The following is a 25,501-nucleotide window of genomic DNA, read 5'->3' as shown; positions in this document are numbered from 1 at the left end:
TTGGAGGGCACTATGCTAAGAGAAATAAGTCAAACAGAGAAAGACAAATACTGTAAGCTATCACTTATATGTGGAATCTAAAAAAATACAACAAACTAGTGAATATAATGAAAAAAGCAGACTCACAGTTCTAGAGAACTAACTAGTGGTCACCAGCAGTGGGGGGAGTGGCAATACAGGGGTGGGGGAGTTGGAGGTACAGACTATTGGGTGTAAGACAGGCTACGAGGATGTATTGTACAACATGGGAAATAGAGCCAGTATTTTGTAATAACTGTAAATGGAGTGTAACCTTAAATACATATATAAAAAAGTCATTTCATTAACATGAACTCAGGTGTGGCTGAAAGGGACTTGTTAATGAACAACAAAAGACACCTACAAGCTAGTTCTTATCACTTAGGAGATTCCAAGGATTGTAGGAACTCTGCCAGGAAGGGATAAAGGCCAAATATATTTCTTATAAATCACAATATCATAACAATATACATGAGAAACGGATGCAGTAAAGCATCAGCGATCAGGACTATCAGATACAGAATATAAAATAAATATTCCTACTCTTTTCAAAGAAATAAAAGAAGGCATCCAAAACATGAACAAGGAGGAAGAGAGTGAAAATGACCAGAAAGGACAGAAAAAGGACCACCCTGTACTATTGGAAATGAAAAGCATAACAATGGAAATGAAAAACCAGTGGGAAGTAATAATGAAAGTTTAAAACTCAGCGTAAGTGTTCAATAGCTGATTTGGGATAGTTGAGGCAAGAATTAGTGACTTAGGAAAAAAACATGAATTAATCAGAGACTCTGGTACAGAGAGAAGCTGTGTAGAGTGTAAAGTTATCCACGTTCTAATCTGAGTTCTAATTTGATTGAGAGAATGGGGGGAGGTAATGGTCAAAGAACTAACTGATGAAAACTTTCTAGGGTAGATGAAAGACACGTATTTTCAGAGTCAAGAATCCCCTCAAATTCCTTACCTGTAAATGGGGACACGAATCTCTACTTTGCTGAATTATGGGGGTTAAATAAGATGAGAGATATGAAAATAGTATACGATCATCAGACTGTAACCATTTCAGCTCAGTTCTGTTCACCAAACAATTATTGAACACATTCCGTTACAGCGAGCACATACAACACTTGCTAAGTAACGCGGCCTTCTAAGCTCCAAGTGTGGTTGGCCCTTGGACCAGCACCCCTGTGGCATAATCCAGGAGTCTGTAGGAGAGGCAGTGTCTCAGGACCCGCCCCAGACCCGCTGAATCAGAAGCCACATTGTCACAAGACTCCCAGATAACCTGTCTACACGTTACTGTGTGAGGAACAGTGATCTAAGCACATGAATGAATTCATTTAATCCTTAAAACAACTCTTCGATTCAGATCCTGACTCCAGAGCCATCACCCAGTCTTGGAGTCCTGATACCCAGACAAGGCCTGGCCTGAGGTGTGGGCCCTGAATAAATACACATTTGGCTCCTTTTCCCGTCTGGAAGTTGGCGAGAGGGCTGCCAAGGACAATACAATATCTAGGGAGGGTCCATAGGGTTTAAGGGGAGTTGAACCCCTGAGTCCTAGGGCTTCATCTCATTCAAGTTCACAGTGGAATGGAGCAAGAACACGGAGTTCCTTACCCTGAAGCCCTGCAACCACTTCTCGTCTTGGTCCATTCATTCAGTTCCTGCAAAGGAAGAATTAAGAGTCAGAATAAAAAAAATCACCAAGGCTTGGTGACCCAGTCTTTCCTTTTGGTAGGCAGGTGTGTTCATGTTTGTAAAAGTGGCCATGGGAACCGTGGATGGGGGTACAGCCTCGAGAGTCAACAGCCTGGGAAGAGCTGGAGTCCTCTGTAAGCTGGTGGATGGATTGCTCTGCCTGTGTCTCAGAAAGCCCATGCTCCACTTCCGGGTGCCTCAGCGTTCGCCCAGAGGGAATCATTAATCAGCCCGATCACCTTAATTAAAGCTCTCCAATATTTCACCGGAGATTAATATTTATTTGCAAAGAGCTGAAGTTTCAACCGTTAGGTGCAATGAGCTCAAACTCTGAGTTACAGACGCTCGAAATTCCATCAGCACCTCCAGGGCAGAGGCATGCATGGGATGACTTTGAAGGTCTTATGGGGCACTTCCTGTGCGTGGAATAATTATTCCTACTGGCCATCATCACTATCACTAACATTGTACTATAAATGATGGCAACTACTGTTGCTGGGCACCAGGCCCCGGGCGAAGTTCTTTTTGGGCGTTACCTCACTGAATCTTCACAACCGTGCAGTGAGGTAAGACTTATCATGCCTATTTCACAGATGAAATGGTTGAAATTTCAAAAGGTTAAGCAACATGCCCAGCAGCAGAGCTGGTGAATATCAGAGCTCGGATTTGAATACAGTTTGAGTCCACATCTTTAAGCAAGATGCCAGGGTTTCATTATGGTTCTCTTTATGTTTGGGACCCTGTGACTTTCCCATAAGGGACTTTCCCAATCCTTTAATTGGTAAAGGACTGTATCTGTGAGGATGTTTCCTGCAGCAGATACCCGAGTACATGTCTCTATCTGCCTTAAGTGATCAGGAAATATGTCACCTCATACTGGTGGACAACAGTACAGAGGAAGTGGGTATCAGAGAGGGTGGTGGGGATGACCACGGGCGCTCTGGCACTGGGTCTCTGTGATAACTCTGGCTAGATCTTCCTCTGCATGGGCGTCATCCTCAGATGAGCTCCCCTCAGATGAGCCAGTCTGGGACCTGGTGTGCTGTGCCACAGCCAGGGGAAATGATCTGGGAGCTGCTATTCTGTCTTAACGTGGAAATTCTTTTTTTAAAAAAGTCTTTAATTTTATTTAAAAATTAAAAAAAATATTTTGGGGGGTGGTAATTAGATTTATTTATTTATTTCAGTGGAGGTACTGGGGATTGAACCCAGGACCTCACACATGCTAAGCATGCACTCTACCCCTGAGCTATACCATCATCCTTATGGTTTTAACTTGAAATGGAACCATGGGTGGACTCTTGGCACTGTAGCAGTGGGTGAGTTATAGTCAGAAAAATATCCTTATGTTGTTCTTCATTCCAGAAATGTTTCTGAATGGCTGAAACAAACTCAGTAGTCTTGTCGTAAGAACACTGCACTAGGGTTCAGAAGAATAAACAAAATTACACCTGTAAAGGATCCAGCCAGAGCCTGGCGTGTAGTAGGTACTGAATAAAAATGGTAGTCGCCATTGGTACCATCATCACCATCATTACTTCCACACTGTCTGTTTATCAATGATCTTTGGCAGGGCACTTAATGCCCTTCAGCTTCAATTTTTGAATCAAGGAGTTTGATTGCTCTTACCTATGAAATAGAAAACAGTACCACCCCACCTCATCTTCCCCTCCTCGGCTCAGATGAGTAAAGGCAGTGGATGTGCTTTGTAGAGTCATGTATTCTTCAAATGTGTGGTAGTGGCGGAAGGCTTTGGTGGTGCCTTGCTTTGAGGAATGAATTAATATTTTCAATAAATGTTAACTGAATATCCCCTACCGTAGAACGCTGTACTGGAAGTCGGTGTTGAGTAAGCTCTCTTCTTGGCCCTCAAGGAGCTCACAGTCTATGGATGCTGAGAAGTAACCAAGGAAATACAATAAATGTTACTGTATATGCTGGTCCAGGGCTCTCTGAGACCCCAGAGGAGGGCAGCAAACTCAGCGTGAGTGGCACCAAGAGAGGTATCCCCTGGACATGACACTTGAGCTGAGTCTGACAGGGAAAGGGGGAGGTGGTTAGAGGCAGTGTGGACAGTCAGGGAGAAGACGGGGAGTAGCACAGAACTGGACCCCGTCCAGCCTGGCTAGAGCGTGACGCTGGGGGCACTGAGAGGGCAGGAGAGATGGGTGAGGGCAGATCCCATGGGTGCCACCTAAGGATTTGGAATTTGTTCAAACAGCAAGCCCTCTGTGGTGGCATGGACACCAACAATCGCTTTAGCTGCTTTGTGGAAAATGAATGGAAGAGGGAGAGACTGGAGCCCTGAGACCAAGCAGCAGGCTGTGCAGTAATTCAGGAAGAGGAAGGGGAAAAGAAACGGATATGTTTGGGTTAGATTTAGAAAATCAAATCAATAAGGCTTAATAGAGAGGTGACATAGAGGGTGAGGGTCTCTGCTTGTGTGAGTGGCTGAGGCCAGAGAGATGGGGAAGAACCAACTAAAGGATGCTGTCCACTTAACAGGAGTCCAATGGATTCAGATGCCACTCAGGAAAACCTCCCAACGATGGCTTTCATGGATTTGAGGCTAGAGCATCAGTGTGGCTCTGAATTTCTGTGTCCTTGGTGAAGATGGCTTGGCAAACAGGACAAAGCAGAGGCTCACACGTGTGCCAAGTGGACGAGTCCATAGATCCTGGTAATTGGTATTCTGTCAACCAAGACGGGCAGCAGGAGGGCTGTCTGTGTTTTGTGGCATTTGCTTGGGGAGACTCAGAGTGATTTGAATGTCTTTGCTGCTTGCCGATGTGGCCACGTGGTAATGCATTCCTTTGTCCTGTCCAACTATTAATAAATATATTTTGCATAGAGCTGTGAGCGCCTTTCTGGGAGGTCTAAGGGCTTTGAACAGGTTCTGGCCGAGGAAGAACTGATCTCTGCGGGGGAGGAAGAGGTATCTCTGTGTCACACACCAAGTCCCTCAGCTGAGAATTTCAGAGCTGCTGACAGTGAGAAAGGAGACGACTCTCACAGCTTTTCCAGAGGTGATGGCATCTCCTGAGATGGCTCAGCTGCCGTACTGGGACTGGGAGCCAGCACCTCTGACCCCCACCTGAGCAGAGACTGGAAAGACCAAATTGCATCTACCTGAAGTGGAGCTGGGCTTAACCAGAAGGAACTTGGTTTCCTTCCACCTACCAGGCTGCTTGCTACTTCTGATTTTGGACAAAGGGGTCCTGGGTGGAGAAGTAGAAAGAAATGAAGAGGGTGTGGTGGGTACAAGTGCCAGGGTAGATGTGAGCTTCTGCTCACCTTTAATGTTCCAAACGGCCCAGGGAGGGAGACATTCTCATTCCATTTAGAGACGAGGAGTTGGAAGCCAAGAGATGCTAAGACCTTGCCTAAGACCATTCAGTGAGTCCCAGAGCTGGGATCTCCCCGCAGGGCTGTCTGATTTTAAAGCACAGGCTCCTCTCATCAGATGCAGAGGAGAGAGAAGAGCCCCAGGAAACGAGGGTGGCACTTAGGATTCCTTGCGCAAAATGGATACAGTGCCACAAATCACCACCCCATCTCCAAGGAATCAGCAAGGGTCAAACTGCTGAACTAACGGAAACCATGAAAACGAACGACAGAGTTGGGTCCAAAACAGCCTCAAAGGACTAACAAAAGGTCAAATCCAACAAGACGATATGGAATGAATGTTATATATTAGCCAGATGCTTGAAAGTAATGTGGACTAGACCCGCCCAGGCATTTTATAGGCGCTTTTCACATAGGATCTCGTTTAATAAGCACAGTGACCCAACAAAGCAGGCACTGTTACCCAACTGACAGACAAGAACACAGGTGTAGAGAGGTTAAGTAACCGGCCAAGGTCACGCCGCCAAGTAAATGGTGGATCCAGATCTGACCCAGAACCAGGCAGTCTGATCCGAAAGCCCATCCTCTTGACCACCATGCACTGTTAGCTTCCAACAGCAGCCAGCTCAAAACCTGCTTGTGTGGAACATGAGATGGGCTCCCATTACCATCAGCGAGGAAATAGGATGCTCACCATTGCTGCTGTTATTGAACAACTTAAAGCACAGAGTAAACAGAGCAAGGGACTAAGCTAATCATTCTTCACAGATGATATTATTACCACCGACCCCCACCACGACGAGATTCAGCTGACAAACCACTGACAATAATATAAGATTACAGTACAAGGGTCATATTTTAAATCAGTGGAATCAGTGATTTTTCTATGTCAGCAACACTTACAAATTTTACTTAAAAAAATCTCATTCAAAATAGAAATACCAATATAAAGCTCTTAGGGATAAACTCAACAAGAAATATACAGAAACAGTATATAAACAGATGATAAAACTTTTACCCAGAGACATAAAAGAAAACATGAATAGTTTAAGAGACATACCTGCCCAAGAGAGGGGAGACTCAATAATTATGGGTGTCAGTAATTCCCATGTTAATCTCTGATGCGTTGTTAACAAGACAATTGTTAACTCTATGTCAGTATGTTTTTTTAAATCGAGATAATACTGATCTACGGGGTGACAGTAATTCCCAAATTAATGGTTTTGTACATTTCTTTTAACTGTATTTTTTAATATAGGTCTTTTAATTGAGGTAATACAGGTTCCTGGTTAAAAAAATCAAATTGTACAAGAAGGTTTATAAAGGTTTAGACACTGTTTCCTGCTTTATCCTTCCCACCCTGAGCCCCACTCTTCAGAGACAGCCCTTATTAACATGTTTAGCTATTTCTTCTGAAAGTTACCTCCATATTTTAAAGTCGAGACTGATCAATTTTGGAAATTAATTATTGACCTCCTGCTATGACAGATGGAGACTTACTTCCCTCCCACCACCTCTCCATCTCTCCCCAGTGGCCCAATATAATAATACCACTCTTTATTTTTCCTACGGGTTACATTTGTCACTTTTGGAGATTGGCGTACACTGTTTCTTGTTAGGTCAATAATAAGTGTCTTCTGCCTCCTCATTTGTTAAGATGGAGGTGTTAACATCCCTACAGACCTCCTACCCCTTTCCACTCCAGTATCTGTACTTAACATGTCTGCATTGGCAAGGTGGGAGGATGTTTCCGTTGTATTCTTTGGTCCTGAAGTCATCTTGCTTGACTCTAGGTAAATTTTAAAAGTGGAAAATCATTAAACAGTGATTGCATTATTGTGACTGTGGAAACACTATTTCACTGCAGAGCCAACTAGTGTGCTGTAATGGCAGTGCCTTCCTTGAACAGGCTGCTTTTATTTTTCCTGGAGTTAAAAAGATCTTTCCTTTTGTTTTTAAACTGTCTTCCTTTAGTTCAAATTCTATAAGGTTTAAGACCTCTCAAATCTCTCCCCCAGATTCCAGCCTTCCAGCCTCTGTCCCTGTTTGAGCTGACTGCCCGTCTCTCCAAGACTTCCCCTCACCCTCTGCTGACTCTACTGTTTCGTGGGGGCCGTGTCTGTTCCCTTATTTGGGGGGGGGGGCTCACATCCTAGTGAATTCTTAAGAAAGAACGGATGGGGGGGTAATTTTTCTCACTTCCACATGACTAAAAATGACTCGATTCTATTCTAATTCCTAATGGCTTTAACTCTCATTGATAATCATTGTCCTAATCACTCCATTCGGGACTGCAGACTGGTAGATTTTTCAGTTTTTTCACTCCTTCTATATCTTTTGGCTTCTTCTGTAAAGAAGATTTTTTTTTTTTTAAATCATCGACTAGATGCAAAATGCCACTCCTAAAAAGCAGAGAATTGCTTAATTTGTCTTTTAACAATTTGCAGGGTAAGGAGCTGGTGAAAGCGTCACAGGTGAGGTTTTGTTGTTGTTGTTATTTTTGTTTTTAAATGTCAGGTGACTGTATCTGTGAAACCGAAAGCGAAAAAACACCGGGCTGCCCTTCCATGGGGTTGATGTGTAAGCAACCCACTGTGATTTCTGGATTTCTTCTTGTCTGAGAAGGACAGGAAGAGTCCTGTCCCAAATGAATTCAAATCCCAAGCCATTGCTTCAGGACAGGTAGAGAAGGAGGACAGATCTGATGTCCTGGGAAAGCTTCCCGGCCTCTCCAGTGGTATCACACAAAGAATACCCTCGGCACCTGCTCAACCCACTGTAATTCTGGCATTTTAAAATTTCATGCTCCAGATGTTTTCAGAATAATTGCTGTGCCCAGTGAAGCTGTGTCCGCCTTAGCAAAGGTGGCTTCCTCCCTGTCCTCGAGTAGGGGCTTGTATAAAGGGAAAAAGATCCCTAATGACTCTCCAGTCCTATTTGGTTAATCTGTTGTGTTGCAGTGAATACCCCTGGGTTTGGAGTTCGTCGGAGCTTTGCAGTAAAAAGAGAAAAGAAGGACATTAAAGTGTTTCGTAATCCTCTTGTCTCTTTGAGCAAAGATGGTAATTTCTGGTTCAGAGGAACTCTAGCATAGACAATCTGCCTTATTTCGTTTGTCCTAGGGGAAAAAATACAGCTAGCACCCAAGTGGCCTCCTTTCCTGGTGTGTGTGTCTGTGTGAACACATTCACCTACCTCTCCTTGGCCGTAGAGTTCATTTCTTTCCCAACACAGATGTGGGCTTTCTGCTGCTGTCTGGACCCTGTGCTGGACCTGGGAGATGTGGAGATGGGATACAGATGGTGTGGCCATAATCCAGGGATGGACAGTCATTTCCACATGCTCCCAGGAGAGTTTCTGTGGGCAAGACACAACTGCTCACAGAGGGTTCCCTTATCAGGAAAATGACAGGGCGGGACTTGGCAGAAGTCCCGTGTCACAGCTTGGGTACCGATTAGGCAGTCAATAAGCATCACCTCCACACCCACCCCACCCCCCAACGAAGGCAGTCCCTCAAATCTCCTCTAGTTCTATGCTTGGAGTGTAAGATGGTGGTGGGGGGACAAGGAGAGTGGCTCCTATCGAAGCAGACGGGAAAGCTCAGGACTTATGAGCAATGCTGCTCATAAAATGGGAAGAACTTTGGAGATGACTCCTCACCCAGAAGGCTATCTTGGGGAATGAGGTCACCAGAAAGGTGGAGCTCATGCCTCTCATGATTCCCATTTGCTCTGCCATTTTTTTCTTCCAAAATGAAACTAAACTTACGCATTTTTTCCCTAGTACTTGATTATTAAAAAAAAAAAGTCAAACACGATAGAGAAAGGCCAAGTCCTCCTATCTCATGGAGAGAACTACTATTAATAGCTGGATCTATAGTCATTCTGCCCTAAAAAAAATGAGTATTATAGAAATGTGAATAACTTAAACTTTATTACATAAATATAATCTCTGATTCTGTTCTCTTTTGGAACATACAAATTTATGTATTCCCCTGGGGCCGTGTAACCCTGTATCACCAGCATCTTCCCAGGTCTGCCTATGATTTACGTGGAATTCTATTGTCTGGATTTCTGGACCCCTCTCTTCCTCCTGGCTGGCCTAAGGACCTGGCATCGCATACCTGCAACTCCTTGCTGAGTTCTTACCGACTTCCCATCCTAACAAGCTTCCCCAAGAAGGAGGGCTGGGGACAAGCTTACATGGGTTTTAGTAAATGTTTTCCTCTCCGTAAGTACATATCATGGTGATGTTTTGAAAGAGGCTGTGTCCCAAAGCAGGAGGGCCCCAGCAGCACCAGGACCCTGACTTGCGTTTTGGGAGCCCCAGTGTTGATGAAGTATTTCCTCCATTGTTCTCTTCCAGAGAAGGTTATGTTTGCAAAGCTTTAACCCGGGTCTCTGCTCTTCTGCTCTGGCCTCATTTTCTTTCCTTCCTCGTTGCATTTTTGATTGGAGTATCACTGAGACACAGGAAAGTGCACACATCTGTATTTACAATATCACTTAAGTGATACTGGAACCATCCGTACATCCACCACCCAGATCAAGGTGCTGGACATTCCAGCACCCAACCCCCACCCCCAACCCCGTGCTTCCCCTTCCTGGCCTCCTTTTTTACTGCCCACTTTGTAGAAGCCTTTCTGGCTGCCTGTGGGGCCAACAGTACCAGAAAGTGCCTGGCCGGGCCACTGCATTTCCTACCCTAGATGTCACTGCTTCCCCCCCATCCCCCCGCCAGGACCTTTCCCAATGAAGTCACCAGCCTCTTTTCCTTTAGTTACCTTGGTTCTTCCCACGTCTGCCTGCACCCGCACTTCGGCTGGGACCCAGATCCAGACCAGAGCTCAGGGCAGCAACCCCGTGTAGCCCCGACACAATCCAGAAAGGGTTAAACTCAGGCGAGCACCAGCTCCGCTCAGTTAATCCGGGATTCTCGGCACTGATCTCCGCGCCTGTCATTTGCATTTCTCTCCTTTGTGAGGGCTTTTCTTCCTTCCCGTCCGCGGGCCCGGGCGCCTGCATTAGCATACGGCGCCTGGCGCGCCGGCTGCAGGGCCCCCGCTGTGCGCCAGCCTGCGCAATCTGCAGGCGCCATCAATTTTTCAGCACTTTTCTCATTTCTCATTACAGTCAGGCCCATGCGGCTCCCACTCAACACCCTCCTCGGCCGTCCTGCCCGCGAGCTGTTGAGCCAGGGGCTGTCAGGTCCCTCCCCGACCCTCCCTGGCATGCCCTCGCTTGTCGAGGCTCCCACCATAATTAATCACAGTATTAATCCTGGCCAAGTCTGTCTTCCTGAATAATTATGTCGACACGCTCTGGTGCCTGGGCCCGAGAGAAATCTGAGCAACCTTGAGCACCAGGCGGTATTCCTGCCACCAGGACGGCCACGAGGGCCCGGGCTCCTCGCCTACCGCCCAGCCGCACACTCACGTGCACGCACGCACGGACGTGCGCACACGCACAGACGTGCACGCGGGTCGGCTCCGCGCACACGGCACAACGCCGGAGGCCGTCGTGGGGAGCGAAGTGGTGGGCCTCACTGGAAACAGCATTTCTTTACAAACGAGGAAGTGTGGCCGTGCCATGCAGTTATCTTTAGGTACCGAAGTGGGTGGTTGTCATAGCGATATGTGCATTATTAAGAGTGTTCACCCCGGCAGCTAATCTTATAATGAAGCTGGCTCATTATCCCCATCAGGTTGAGGCAAAGTTGGCTTTTCTCTCGTTTTTGCTGTGGGCCTGGGGTCCAGTGGGGCCCCCAGCTCTGGGTGCAAGCTGGTTCAGGACTCCCAGCATGCGTATTTTATTTGGTTACCCCGTCCTCCTTCCCTGCTCTTCTAGGGGACAGAGTTCCTGGGGCCTTTGCCTACGATATGTACCGTAGCCGGCACCTGCTACAGTTTGTGACGCACTTAAGAGCGCCTCAGAACTGTGTTGGCCCGGGCAACTGGAGTCTCTGAATTAAAATTCCAGGTTGGCCTACAAACAGTGGTTCCTCTGCTTTTCTTCTATACCTGTTTCTCTTGCCTGGAAACCTATCTCAAGGACCAAATAATGCCTTTTGCAGCATGACCACCATTAAATGGGGACTTACTTATTTCCCAGTGGGCGTTGCAATTCTCTGAGTCCCCAAGATTCATTAGAAGTCCACTATTGCCGCAAGTTTAGGTGCCTGGAGACTCCTCCACTTTATGACCAGATGTCGGTTAATTTTAAATCTCTTTGGAGATTGTTTGCCGTTGCTTTTTTTGTCTGTCTCTGCTTGGGTTTGTTTGTTTGTTTTTCACCGTTTCTGAAAGTACTGCAATACCAGGTCGTTGCGTGGAGTGGACGGAGCAAGCTCCTATTCCAACTCCCTGCTCCAAAAATCCACTTAATATGTTGTCCTCGGATAGAGGACGTATCAGATGTTAAACTGATAAGAGCAGATACTACACTTGATCTTAGCCAAAAGGCCGAGAAGCGACCTGCTTGGGTTTTTTTTGTAGATTGCTACAAAGGTCTATTGGGTTCAAGTTTAGATTTTGTGCTGCTTGTGAATTTCAGCTTTCCCTTTCTTTTAAAATCATGCTGCTTCTAATTTTGCTCACCATTCAGGTTAGGGGAGCATCCTCTACAAAGGGACAGGAGAAAGCAAACAAAGTAAGCTGCTGCCAAATATGTTCTCCAGTGAGATGGTCGCCATGGATCTGAGAGGTTAGTGGGGAGAAGAAATGGCTTGTACCTTACTTTGCTGTTCAGTGTCGTGTCATGGTGAGCAGAGATGCTGCCTTCCCATGGACAGCCCCAGCACTGATACCCAGACGCCCTCAGCACTGCCCGTCACCAATCTGCCAGTTCCTCCAGAGCCTTAAGCATCCTGCCCTGCAGCTCAATGATGGGCTAGCACTTGGTGGTAGGTTTTCTCAGAGCAGTGTCTGCTGACATGAGAATCACTGACTAGAAATGCAGAGCCTAGAGTCCCCTTGCAGACCCACTGGAGCTGTCATTTTCAACAAGTTCCTCAGGTAAATAGGATTCACGTAGATTATTTTTCATGGACCTCTTTGTTTAATTTAATAGCGTGTTTCCCTTTCCTTTCCCCCCTTTTAAAAGTCATACAGGGATATGGTGAAGCTGGTTCAGTGAAAAGTAGAAATAGTCCTTAGTCCCCAGGCTCCCTCCTCAGGGACTCCTACATTTTTCAGTTTTTAATGTATCTTTCCAGAGGTGTTCTTTGCATATATATTTATATAAATCCCTTTAAAATACACAAATGGTGGCATCCTGAATACATTGTTCTGTCACTTGCTTTCTTCCCCATGCACTATATCTTGGCTATGGTTTCATGTCAACATATTGAGGTCTTCCTTTTTTTTTTTTTTTTTAATGGAGGTATAGTTGATTTACAATGTTGTATTAGTTTCTGGTGTACAGCAAAGTGATTCAGTTATATATGTATATATTCTTATGCATATTCTTTTTCAGTATAGGTTACTATAAGATACTGACTGTAGTTCCCTATGTTATACATTAGGACCTTGTTGTTAATCTATTTTATACATAGTAGCCCATATCTGCCAATCCCAAACTTGTGATTTATCCCTCCTCCACCCTTTCAGCCTTGGTAACCATAAGTTTGTTTTCTATGTCTGTCTCTTTCTGTTTTGTAAATAAGTTCATTTGTATCATTTTTTTTTAGATTCCACATTTAAGTGATACTTGATTTACTTCACTTAATATGATAATCTCTAGGTCTGCCCATGTTGATGCATTTGGCATTAGGATCATTTCTATAGTTTGTTCCTTATTTCTTAAAATGGCAGTACAGTACATTTTGTATGGGATGTAGTTTGTGGGTTTTGGATAAAGCTGATGTCTGATGCTGATCAGGCGTCTTTCCCTGCTTAAGCTTTAGGAATAGGGTCTCATAAAACTGCAGCCCCTGGGAAAAGGGAGACAGTTGATTTCTTTTATCCCTGCTTTTGAGCATAGGCTAGCCTGTCTTGGTCTGGGTTCCCCCTAGGCTGACTTGGAGACCAGGATTTCAGTGTGGGTAGTTTATCTGGGAAGTGATCACAGGGAACACCTGTAGGAGAGTGGTATTTACACACCAGCTCCAGTTAGCCACTGGTGACTGACTGGTTGTTGGTGGGAGGTGGGGGTGTTAAATTTCCCCGCACTCTGGTCTGCCTCCCTGGGCAGATGGGTTCCAGTGGCCAGAGAGAGCAGATCTCAGGCAAAGAGAGGCAGGTGCCAGCAGCTGGAAGCAGGCAGGTATGCACTGAAATGGTAAGGGCAGGGGAGGATGGCTGGCGTCCCAACAGTGGCTGCTGCACTCCTGGAGGCCAAAGCGTCCAGGTTCATCTCTATACTCAAAAAGAGCAATTGGCGTGGATTGGGGTATCAGAAAGACAGATTCTCTCCCTAGTTCTGCTCCTCTGGTTGGTGACCTTGGGTGAAGTGAGTCGTTCAACCTTTTGGAGCTTTGCTTTTCCCATTTGGAAAATGGGGTTAATAGCACCTACCTCCCAGGAGAGTTTCAAAGATTAAATAAGATTTCTGGTTTTGAAAAAAGGGGCTTCTGAGGTCCGAATGTAGGAGATTATTGTTACTGTATAACAGTAACATCCGGGAAGGCAGACAGTTTGCATGCTTTAGAACTCGCCTGAGGTCACCACATTTGGTAAAATCAGTGCTCCTGTTCCCTAACGTCACACAAGTTATTCTCTAAAAATGCCCAAAGTCAAAGTGAGACCAACTCAAATGGCACCAAGATGCCAATAAAAATAGGATTAAAATGATTCCCCGGGAAATATTTTCTATCAGGAGAGAAGGAAACCCTTTAACCTTGCAGTAGCAGAAATATCTTGTTATTTGACCCAAAACAGCCTGAATTTTAGAGTCAGAATGATGCTTAAAGTTTGCTCAGTTCATTGGTTTCAAGCACTTGTAGCCTCAGAACGTTTTCTGTATTTTATTTTATTTTTAATGGAGGTACTGGGGATTGAATCCAGGACCTTGTACATGCTAAGCATGCGCTCTGCCACAGAGCTGTACCCTCTGCCCCCATAACTTATTCTTTAAAAAAAATGGTACTCAAAAGCTTTGCTGAATGAAAGTGGAGTGCTCCTCCAGTGGAGTTTGCTGGGGACCCAGGCCCTCTCTTGGGGTGCTGTCACCCCCATCAGGCTCAGGCTCTTTTAGGCTCCGTAGGCACAGTCTGTAAGCAACTGGTCTGATACAAAGGAGCAGGTGAGGCCCCATGTCATTCTAAGCTGGGGCCTCTTTATTGTTTTCTTTCTGTCTTTTTTTTTTTTAATTGAGTTATAGTCAGTTTACAATGTTGTGTCAGTTTCTGATGTGCAGCACAATTTTTGTTATGCATGGTCATACATACTTTCTTCCTCATATTCTTTATCAGTGTAAGCTACTACAAGATCTTGAAAATATTTCCCTGTGCCGTGCAGTTTATGCTTGTTTATCTATTTTATATATACCTGTCAGTATCTACAAATCTCGAACTCCCAGTTAAGCCTGGGCCTCTTTAAATGATTGAGAGAACCCAGGCCAAGGCGAATGAAACTGGCAGAGACCTCACCCCCTGGCTCTGGTTCTCTGCTTTAAGGATAAGCTCTTGAGTTCCTTTTCCTCCGACCCGCTTTGAAGTTTGGAGCCCACCTTGAAGCTCCCAGCCTAGTCCTGGTGCATTTGTCAGCTCATTTCCCTTCCAGCCCAGCCGGCTCCTTCCCCTGCCACCTTCGCTCTCAGGCACATAAACTGGCTGAAACCTCTGTTCCCACTGGTCCCAAGGGGACTGTACTGCTAGGCCACCTCCCTCCCACCAGGCCTTAGGGGAGGGGGAGGGTATCCGGAGAGCAGAGGGGACTTGCCTAGGGTGGCAAAGCTTCTGCAAGCGCCTAGTGCAGAGCGATTCAGGCCACGTGTGCTCCCCGTAGCTGTTAGTCCACTGCTTTCAGGCGCCTTCTGTTTTGCCTTTCCTGTTGTCCAAATTAGCCGTCTCTGGGAGGCCTTGTCGTCGTTCCAGTCTCAGCCAAATGGCACGGGGGAAGGACACCCTTGGCTCCTGATGGGCATGTCTTTTCTCCAGAGGAGGAACAGATGGAAATGGGATTGGATGTTACCATAAGCGTTGGCAGAGGACAACTCTGACCTTTCTACTGTAACTGTGCCACTTCCTGACAGGGTGACCCCTTAAGCCTCAGTTTCCGCACTTGTAAAATTGAGATTGGATTTGGGTTGCTTTGAAAACTGCACAGAATGGCATGTGTGAAAGGACTCTGGAAAGAGGAGAGGCTTCAGAAACGGAAGAGGTGTCTTTATTATTGTACCTTTTTGATGGCTGTGGGGTGGAGGTGTAATTTCTGTAAGGCTGAGCATCCACCTCACAGGTAGCCTGGCGTGGACAGCAGAATATAGCTGCTTCTCCAGGGAACCTCACCTTGTCTGGAGAGAGCTGTGCCCTCCGGCTGCCCCTGACCAGTGCAGATGGGAGTGGGTGGATAGATGCCCCATCCTTTTCAGTGCTCCAGTGGGACGATTCAGAAGCACATCCTCGATACCTAAGAGGGTTCCCATCATGATTAAGCCCCAGGGCTGCTCACTAACACATCCTTTACTAGGTGTTCTCCGTTCCCTGTCTCACCCTCTCTCTGTCCTCTCACCCCTACTTTCTGGGGGTCTTCTCCAAAATAAACTGCCTGCACCCTAATCCTCATGTCAGGGATTGGTTTCGAGGGAACCACAACTAAGACACACAGCCCCGTGGGCAGCAGTGGGGAGAGGGCTGAGAGAGACATAGGGAGATCAGAGGTTAAGGCCTCCCACAGCTGAGGAGGTGATAGGAGGCAGGGAATAGTGATCCTTGCTGAGCAGCTCAGGAAGGATGTGGGTCCCAGGAAGCTGCCTGTCCCCTCCTGGCATGACCCCAACTGGAGCCCAAGCCTTCCAGCCCTGGGTTTGCTGGTCCTCAGAGCATTCTCTGCCTGAACCCACTCAGGGGCTCCGCTGAGCACAGTGGGGTGGGGACAGAGCTTGCAGGTGTTCTGTGCCGCAGCGAAGCCTCAACCCCTTAATTCAGTGCACACCTATTGAGCACCTGCGCCATGTGGAGCGTTTGGAGCTGAATCTGCTGGGAATCTGTCACACGCCCTAAAGCAGTGTGACGAAGTTAAACAACAGAAACACAGGTCGGGGGAGGGAGGGCAGGAAGTTTGGGAATGAACTTACTGCATGAACTTGAGCACATTGAACTTCTGGGTCCCTGTTTTCCATCTATAAAGCCAGTGGTGGGAGACTGGCAGATCTTGGTGGGTTGTCACAGCTCAGAAAGTCATCCATGACTTCTCTTCAGTGACTCCATTACTGGGGACACCTGACAGGGATAAGTTGGGCCTGATTGAAGGTTAGTTCACAGCTTGTCCACACCACCTCTGGAGCGTTGCTTGAGAAAATGGTTCCCAGCCCACCCTGAGCATCCTGGGAGGTGGTTCTTCTAGCCTGAGTCCTGTGCTGTCCTCCTCCCACTGAAGCCTCCTGCTTGCAAGGCTGTGAGGTCACAACTTGTTGACACAATCAACTGAGACCCTTCCCAGCTCCTTATCTTTTTTTCCTCTCCCCCATGGAGGTTTATATATAGGTTTCTGGCCCCAAGTCAGGCTCCAAGTTGGGGAAGGGGGTAAATTATTTTTCAGGCTTCACTATTAGATCAGGCTGGACTGTCTTAATACTTCAACATAAGATAAGGTACGGACAGGATACACTCCCTTTGAAGGCTCTAGGGGAGACCCTTCCTTGCCTCTTCCAGCTTCTGGTGGCTCCAGGAGTTCCTTGACTTATGGCAGCATCATCCCGTGTCTGTCTCCATCTTCACACAGCCCCCTCCTCTGTCTCCACGTGGCTTCCTCCTCTGATCTGGGTCTTGGTGTCGCTCTCGTAAGGCGACCAGCCAGCGGACTCAGAGCTTGCCCACATAACCCTGGATGTTCTCATCTTGAGCTCCTTCACTTGATTGTATCTGCAAACACCCTTTTCCCGAATAAGATCACATTCAGAGCCTCCATGCAGACATATCTTTTGAGGAGTTGCCGTTCAACCCAGGACAGTGAGGCAGCTTCACGTCCCCTGAGTGGTGTGGAGCATCCGGAGCGCCTGCTGTGCAGCCCAGGGAGGGCAGGGGCAAGCGAACTCCCTGAGTTCAAGTTACGGTCAGCCTGGTGGAATGAGCTTGAAAGAGAAATTGGGTTGAGTAATAGAAACTGAAAGAAAGTTATATTCGTTAGGCACCTGTGTTTGTAGGCTAAGGTTTTACTTTATTTTTTTATTGAAGTAAACTCAGTTATAATGTGTTAATCTCTGGTATACAGCATAATGTCCCAGTCTTGCATATATATACATATATTCATTTTCATATTCTTTTTCATTAAAGGTTATTACAAGGTATTGAATATAGTTCCCTGTGCTATTCAGAAGAAACCTGGTTTTTATTTGTTTTTGTATATAGTGATTGAGCTTTGAAAATCTCAAACTTCCAGATTTATCCCTTCCCATCCCCTTTCCCCCGTAACCATAAAACTGTTTAATATGTCTGTGAGTCTATTTCTGTTTTGTAGATAAGTTTATTAGTGTTTTTCTTTCTTTCTTTTTCTTTCTTTCTTTTCTTTTCTTCCTTTTCTTCCTTTTCTTTATTTCTGTCTCTCCATCTCCCCTTCCTTCCTTCCTTCTAGATTCCACATGTCCATGGTATATGGTATTTTTATTTCTCTTTCTGGCTTAATTCACTTAGAATGACAATCTCCAGGTCCATCCATGTTGCTGCAAATGGCATTATTTTATTCTTTTTTATGGCCGAGTAGTATTCCATTGTATAAATATACCACAGCTTCTTTATCCGGTCATCTGTCGACATTTAGGTTGTTTCCATGTCTTAGCTAGTGTATATAGTGCTGCTATGAACATTGGGGTGCATGTATATTTTTTAATTAGAGTTCCCTCTGGATATATGCCCAGGGGTGGGATTGCTGGATCATATGGTAAGTCTACGTTTAGTTTTTTGAGGAATCTCCATGCTGTTTTCCATGATGGCTGTACCAAACTGCATTCCCACCAGCAGTGTAGGAGGGTTGCCTTTTCTCCACAGCCTCTGCACCATTCATCGTTTGTGGATTTTTGAATGATGGCCATTCTGACTGGTATGAGGGGATACCTCATTGTAGTTTTGATTTGCATGTCTCTGATAATTAGCAGTATTGGGGCTTTTTTCATGTGCCTATTGGCCATTTGTATGTCTTCATTGGAGACTTGCTTGTTTAGGTCTTGTGCCCATTTTTGGATTGGGCTGTTTTGTTGTTGTTGTTGTTACTAAGTTGTGTGTAGACTGTGATTTTATATCTGCTTTATATAAAATATTGAGGTTAACTAATGTCAGTCTGGTATAATGGAAAGAAAATAAATTGTAGAGTTGGGTCAACGTTGGATTTGAATTCAGATCTGATCACTTAGTTGCCGGGTGACTGTGGGTTAATCGGGTCAGGTCTTGAACCTTCATTCCTGCATGTGTCAAATCAGGAAAGGTGAAACTTACCTTGAAGGGTTGTTGGGGGATTCGCATGAAAGCCCCAGTGATGGGTTTTCAATATGTCTCATGTTATTAAAGCTCTGTTTTACATAACAACAGTCACATTTTACTAAACAGTTTTACATTTTACTAAAGCTCCTTTATGTGCTGTGGGGCCACTTTTCCTTAACAGGCTCTTCTTGTTATTCAAAAAGTTCTTAGCAAAGCTAGTCCTTCTGGGGACTGTGGTAAACAGATTTAAATGGAGTGAACCTCGATGTCATTGTCCCGTTGGCCTTGGTCTGGCACAGTCATACCTGAAATGGACACCACTTGGAGAGTGGCCGTCTTGCCCTTCTTTCTGTCCAAGTATGACACACATTACATGTGGGCTTGTTTTCCCAACTGACCTTTGGGAACGAAGCATTTGATGGTGGTATTTGTTTCAGGGTTGGGAGCAGTGTAGCAGGGAAGTTCTCTTCCTTTCTCCTTCCCGGCATCTCTCCCCACAAGCCAATAAAACCTGAGTGTTCTGTAGTTCATTGCTGCCAGTGGTGAGAAATGCATCTGTATTGGCACAAGCCAAACCAACTGCAGCTGGATAAAGCTGCGATCAAGGCTGAAAACAAAGCAGTCAGGTGGCAGCCCTGCCTCGTGTACAGCACTCGTTAAAAACCAGCTGACTCAGTGGAAAGACTCTTGCAGACAAAATGCATGCCCTCCTCAGAAGGGCTGCTCTTGGAGTGCATTGCAGCTCTTGTGCTGAAAGCAAGATGCTCTGGCCTTCCTGTCCCTCTGAGGTGCCCAGCACAGTGGCCTTTGCTCCCATGGATGGCACTCAATTTGGGGCTACCCAGACTGACATCGCAGTATCTGGGCACACTCAGAACTCTGAATAGCTTCTCCTCACCCATAGTAGAAGCCTCAGGCATGCCCCAGAAAGTCCTGAAAGCTCAGTTCAAAAACCTAGCAAGGCACCTCTTCCGACTCCTCTTTTGAATTCACTTACTTTTGCCTGGTGTCCTTAGTTTCTGTTCCAGCTCTAATCTGCTTCCTTGCTCAGTCCTCCAGCAGAATATGGATTTGAGTTTTATGTTTTCTTTCCACCCCTGGATGCTTTGTTTTTGCTGGGCCACCCAGCCTTTTTGCTTTGAGAGGAGAGTTTATCTCACTCCATGAGTCACCAAGTGTATTAGTCAGTTTTTATTGCCATAATGCAACATAGCAAATAGCACACTTTTATTATTTTTGCTTATCGGCCTGCGGGGTATTGAAGATGGCTCTGCTTCAGACTCTGGGTCTCCATGGGGCTTCTTCCTCTGGCGCCAGAGGCTCTTGGGAGCACGCCTTTCTCATGGCAGGTGGCAGAGGCTCAAGGGGCCACGTTTGATGAAGTAGGGGCATTTAAAGGCTCTGCTCGTCTAACCTCCACTGAGCAGAGCAAGTCATACAGCCAGGATCCTTGTGAGTGGGATGGAGATGAACATCCCTCCTCTTCTTGGGGGGGCACTGCAGAGTCACATGGCAGAGGATGCAGATGCAGGATGCTATGGTGGCAGTACTGAAGAGGTGGAAAGAGTGATCCAAGCTACCACGCTGTGCCAGGCCCCGTGCACTGCGCAGCCTCTGGGCAGTCTGGGAGAGCCAAACATCTGACTTCCAGGGAGATTAACTTCCCTTTGGTGCTGAGTCGTCTTTCTGTAAATTACCAAAAGAGGCCCCTTTGGGGCAGATTGATTATCCAAGGTGCCCCTTCCTTTGGGATGATACACCCCTAGTCTGGGTTCTTGACTTGGCAAGTGGAGGACACACTAGAATTCAGTCCCCACTGAATTGCTCCCTGGTTGGGGGGGCACCCTAGTGGCAGGTCAACCTGCAGATCATCAGGGGTGGCTCACAGGGCTTGGGAGAGCACTTTTGTCACAACGGACAACCGAGTCCAAGCTTTGCAGGTTGGAGTGGTCTGGGGGTAGTTTTCTACGGTTGTCAACCCAAGTCAAAAAGCTTGTTTTTACTGTATATAAAGTAGATAAGCAACAAGGACCTACTGTACAGCACAGGGAACTGTATTCAATGTCTTGTAATAACCTACAATGGAAAAGAATCTGAAAAAGAGTGTGTGTGCATATATATGTATATGTATGTATGTGTATATCAGAATCATTTTGCTGTACAACCTAACACAACATTGTAAATCAACTATACTTAAGTAAAAATTTTTTTTCAATAAAAAAAAGCTTCTTTTTCTTTTTTTGACTCCATCTTCAGAAAAGAAACGAAGATTTTTTTCCTTCCCAGAAGGAGCCTTGCCAACCAACCACATAGGCCAGAGCCAGTGTAAAAGGAACAAAGTGATTACAAAACTTTTGTAACTATAGACTAGCCTATCCGTCTTTGAAGAAAGGCCTTCTTCATTCCCCGGGAATGACCACATAACCCACAGTGACCCTCACATTCCAACATCAGAGGAAACACCACACCTCTTGGGACGACAGTGATAACGCAGTGGTCTACACTGAGCAGTCCTGCAGTGCCAAGGAAGTGGGTAGCCCTGTCCTCCGGTGTTTGTGGTGGCCAGGTGTGTGGGGTGCCGTGCTCACCCTTATACTTCCCAATTATCGGAAATACACCAAATGCATTGGAACTCCAGAGTCTCTCTCAAATAGCGCGGCTTCAGTTTGAATTTGGAGGCAAGACCCAGGCTTTGGCAGATGGAATTCTTGAGTGCATCCTTTACCTGCCCTGCACCCTTACCCTTGATGTGGCCTCCTTGTGGGTGGGGTGTAGTCTCCACCCCTTGAGTCTGGGTTCGGCCATGTGATGTCCTTGGGCCAGCTCTATGCGCAGAAATGAGTGGGTACCAATTCTAAGCCTGGGCTTTGAAAGGTCTCCGAAATTCTGATTTTTCTCTCGTGTTCAGAGAAGACCTTCCAGGGATCTGTCTCCCTCTTAGTCTGGGCCCTGGAATGGACACACATGGAGGGGATACAAGCCAAACCTTGGTGAGAGCCAAGACGAGTTACATCCAAAGCTGGATGCAGAACCCCTCAGCCAAGATCAGCCTAGATCTGTCAGTCTCCAGCCGACCCGTGGACCCACGGACCCACAGATACACAAGTGAGAATGAGTGGTTCTAAGACGTGAGATGGTTGGTTATATCGCGTTATTGCAACAACAGTTAACGGATTCACTTGCTTTCTAATCAAATGCCTCAGTATGTTGACCTTGGACACCACACGTGGCTGGGACATGGGAAGCACCCCAGCAGAAAGGCCACTCTCTTTTTTGACTTGAGGGCTGGGATCTGCCTGAAGGAGAAAGTGTGTGACTCAATTAAGATACAATTAAGATCCTCCTCCATGGCCTCCCTTTCATCTACCGTCCTCATTATCAGGCTTCCTTTTCTTCTCACTGTGGGAATGGTACTGCCAGCGCATGCTGATGAGTTTGTCTGTGGCCCAACTTCTGAACCAGAGGCATCTGGGTAATTAATTTGGATTTAAGCTCCTCTCGCCAGCCCTTGATAGGCCCAAGACTAAGTGCATTGGAAGGCCTTGATTTCTCCTGGGCATTTTGGGGGTACTTAGAGGTCAAGAGTCATTTGATGCCTGTCTGTCTATAGTCGGTCTCAAAGTGAGTTTTGAAAAATGTATGAAAATGTACAGTTGTTTCAAGTGACTTAGCTTGCTCCTGGGAACCTCCCCCCTCGCCCTCCAAGTGCTCTGAAGTGTTTTGCATTTCATCTTTACAGTTTGGTTACAGAGCAGCTCTCCCTCATGCACATATGAACTGTTTGCTGGGCATGAGGCTTGGCTGGAGCCCAGGCAGAATATGGGCTCCTTGACACATGGCCGCCTTCAAAGGGAGGTGACGAGCGGGTGGAAATAAGAATGTAACTCCAGAAGACAAGTGGGGAGTGAGCTCGAGAAGGAATAGCCCAGTTCTACATGTTACCGTTTCTGGATGCACAAAGTGCTTTCTGGCTTTTCACATTTCTCTGCTTTCTCTCTACCCTCTTTAAATCTTCTGTAGGGCCCAGCGTTTCTAGATCTCATCAGGGTTAAGTGAAACCACTCATACTCTGAAATCTGGTAGTGCTTACTACAATGACTTTCAAAATGTTTGCTGGGTCGCACAGTCAGAAATAAATTTTGCGTCAGTCCTCCCCCCACACACTTTTACATAAGTCCAGTTTAAAGTTTTACTCTTTGTCTTAATCTGGGTTCTCCCAGAAGTAGACTCCAAGATAAGGATTCATGTGCAAGTGGTTTATTTGGGAGACGATGCCAGGAGAGACCAGTAGGGGAGTGGGGAAGTGACCCAGGGAAAGGAAGGAAGATGTTAGAGAATGCATTATCAACAGATGCATAACCTCACTGGAGAACCCTGGCAGCGGTTTTTTGCAGGAACCAGCCTTGATGCTGGCCGCTGCTGATCCTGGCCTCCTGGTATTCATGCCCTTGTGTAACTCTCTCCCACAATGAACTACGTGTGTGGCCTGTGTGTCCAGCAGAACATGGCAGAAAGAAGTGATGCTGTCCGTGGCAGGCGTCCTCTGAGATGGCCCCACTCGCTGGTGTTCCTGCTCTGGATAATCCCCTTTCCTAGAGTAGGGTCACTTATAACCAGTAAGAAGTGGCTTCGTTCTAACCCAGAGGATTTAACAAAGGTGAAGCATCTCGCTTCGGAGGTGAGGTCACAGAAAGACTCTGGCTTTTGCCTTGCTTGTGCCCTCTTGCTCTTTCCTTCCCTGGCTCTGGGGACAAACCAGTCCCCGTGAGCTACCCTATGGAGAGGCCCACGTGGTGAGGAACTGGTGTCTCCTGCCAACAGCCCGTAAGACCCTAAGGTCTGCCAACAGCCACGCAAGTGAGCCCTGACTGAGACTGAGTCAGAGGCATCAAGAGGCACCCGCTAAGCTGTGCCCAGATTCCTGACCCATAGAAACTGTAAGTTAATACAATTTTGTAAGCTGCCAAGCCTTGGGGTTATTTGTTATGAAGCTGTAGCTAACTAATGCAGCATCTGACTTTTGAGACTAGGTCATAAAAGACTTTGCTGTTTCCACTTTTGTCTCTCTCTCTCTTGGGTTACAGCCCTGGGGGAAGCCAGCTGCAGATTGTGAGGACACTTTAAGAAGCCCTATGGGGAAGTTATGTGGTAATGAACTGAGGCTCCCTGCCAACAGCCAGCACCAACTTGCCAGACACGTGAATGAACCAACTTAGAAGCAGATCATTCAGCCCCAGTCAAGCCTTTGACTGACTGCAGCCCCATTTGACATATTGACTGCAGTCTCATGGGTAACCTAGAGCTGGAACCACCCAATCAAGTGTCTTTTGAATTCCTGATCTGCAGAAATGGTGAGATAATACATATTTTTTGTTGTCTCAAGCTGCTATGTTTTGGGAGTAAATTCTGAAGCAGGTAGATAACTAATGCAGTGCAGAGCAAATGACTCGGAGTTACTCTCCTCAAATGAGGGATACCCCTCTGTCAGTGGATGAAAGCTGCTTTTAGGGGGTGTTAATTCTCCCACACTGTTTTGTGGGCAGAGAGGGCTTGGGTGGCAGAGAAAGCCTGTAGGTGAGAGATGCAGGTTCTGGAAGTTGAAAGTCAGGGCCATGTGTACCCACAGGTAGAGGTGAGGGGATATAAGAAAGGGGTTCACAGGGCCTGCTAGCTCTCAAACTCAATTTAAATCTCATCTCTATTACTGCCCTACCCCCAGGCAAGCTTGGAGCCCCTGCTTCGTCTTCAGAGCCTGGTTCCTCCAGGATGTTGTCCTTGGCAGAAGTGTTACTGACCAGGGTTCTTGGTCTCTTTAATCGATAAAAAATTGATAAGAGGCCAGACGAGAAATCCAGGCAAGGCTTTACTGGGACTTGTGCTACAGCATGAGGGAGCGAAAACAAGTAACAGGTTCCGTGCTCGCTCCTTGAGTGAGGGTGAGCTGGTCCTTTACAGGGCATGAGGGTAGATGGCGGGGATCAATGGGTGGGTCCAGAGGGGTGGCTTAGGTGGTCTGCCCACCCCCTTGGTGGTGCTGTGTGCAGGGATCATGCGTGGTTCCCTGCTTTTGCTCCCCACACCTCAGAAGTGGCAGTTGGGTTTTTGGTCTTTTTGTATCTTGTTACTCATAATTTGCCCTGACTGCACAGTTATTTTTAGTCCCTTATAGTTTCTTTGTATTCTGTTGCTCAAGGAGATGTTTGTCCAGGTGCAAGCACTGCAGCAAAAGGTCCCAGGTCCCAGCCTGTCTCAGAAGGAAGAAAAGTCAAGCATCTCTCTTTTTATTTTATTTTAAAATTTTTTTTTGGAGGGATGGGGGGAGGTAATTAGGTTTGTTTATTTGTTTATTTATTTATTTATATAGGAGGTACTGGGGATTGAACCCAGGACCTTGTGCATGCTAAGCTTACACTCTACCTCTTGAGCTATACCCTCCCACCCAAGCATCTCTTTATGTAAATGACCCATCTCAGGTGCTCCCTTTGATGGGCGTTGGTGTTTCTTGGGCCAAGACACTGACTGGTTGTTGATGCTCCCTGTGCTGTGAGTCCAAAGGCTAGGCTTGCTCGCGGGGTTCATGTCGAGGTCCCAGCCCAGTTGAGTAGAATGCAGGGATGACAAGTCCTGTCCCTGATGTCTGCTCCACCTTCAGGACTTTCCAGCATCAGCCTCACCAAACGGGCTCTTCCAGGTTCTCCTCTTCTGTCTTGCGCCTCCTCTCTAGGCGTGTTCCTGCACAAGTGGACACAGTACATCTCTGGGGGTTGAGGGGCCAGACTCCCCATCTTGCAGGAATCCCAGATCTTTACCACTAACTCCTAAAGCCAGCTCCCTTGGCTTTGAGGTGTTAAGCGAACAACACTCA

At 46.5% G+C, this 25,501-nt stretch overlaps 1 long non-coding RNA gene and 1 other non-coding gene across 2 annotated transcripts; both read right to left on the bottom strand.

The window, feature by feature from the left end:
- Positions 1-8,222: 8,222 nt before the first annotated feature.
- LOC135323316 (uncharacterized) lies at positions 8,223-10,119 on the bottom strand. The gene is made up of 3 exons (XR_010384718.1): positions 9,848-10,119; positions 9,267-9,526; positions 8,223-8,421 (listed from the first exon to the last, which is right to left on the bottom strand). It is a non-coding gene; the product is annotated as an uncharacterized LOC135323316 (long non-coding RNA).
- Positions 10,120-11,345: 1,226 nt separating this feature from the next.
- On the bottom strand, positions 11,346-11,536 carry LOC116158377 (U2 spliceosomal RNA). The gene has a single exon (XR_004142686.1). It is a non-coding gene; the product is annotated as a U2 spliceosomal RNA (small nuclear RNA).
- Positions 11,537-25,501: the final 13,965 nt, after the last annotated feature.

The sequence above is a fragment of the Camelus dromedarius genome, chromosome 17 (assembly GCF_036321535.1).
Source record: "Camelus dromedarius isolate mCamDro1 chromosome 17, mCamDro1.pat, whole genome shotgun sequence".
NCBI lineage: Eukaryota > Metazoa > Chordata > Mammalia > Artiodactyla > Camelidae > Camelus > Camelus dromedarius.
The sequence above is the reverse complement of the archived record's forward strand: the minus strand, read 5'-3'. Positions and strand labels throughout refer to the sequence as shown.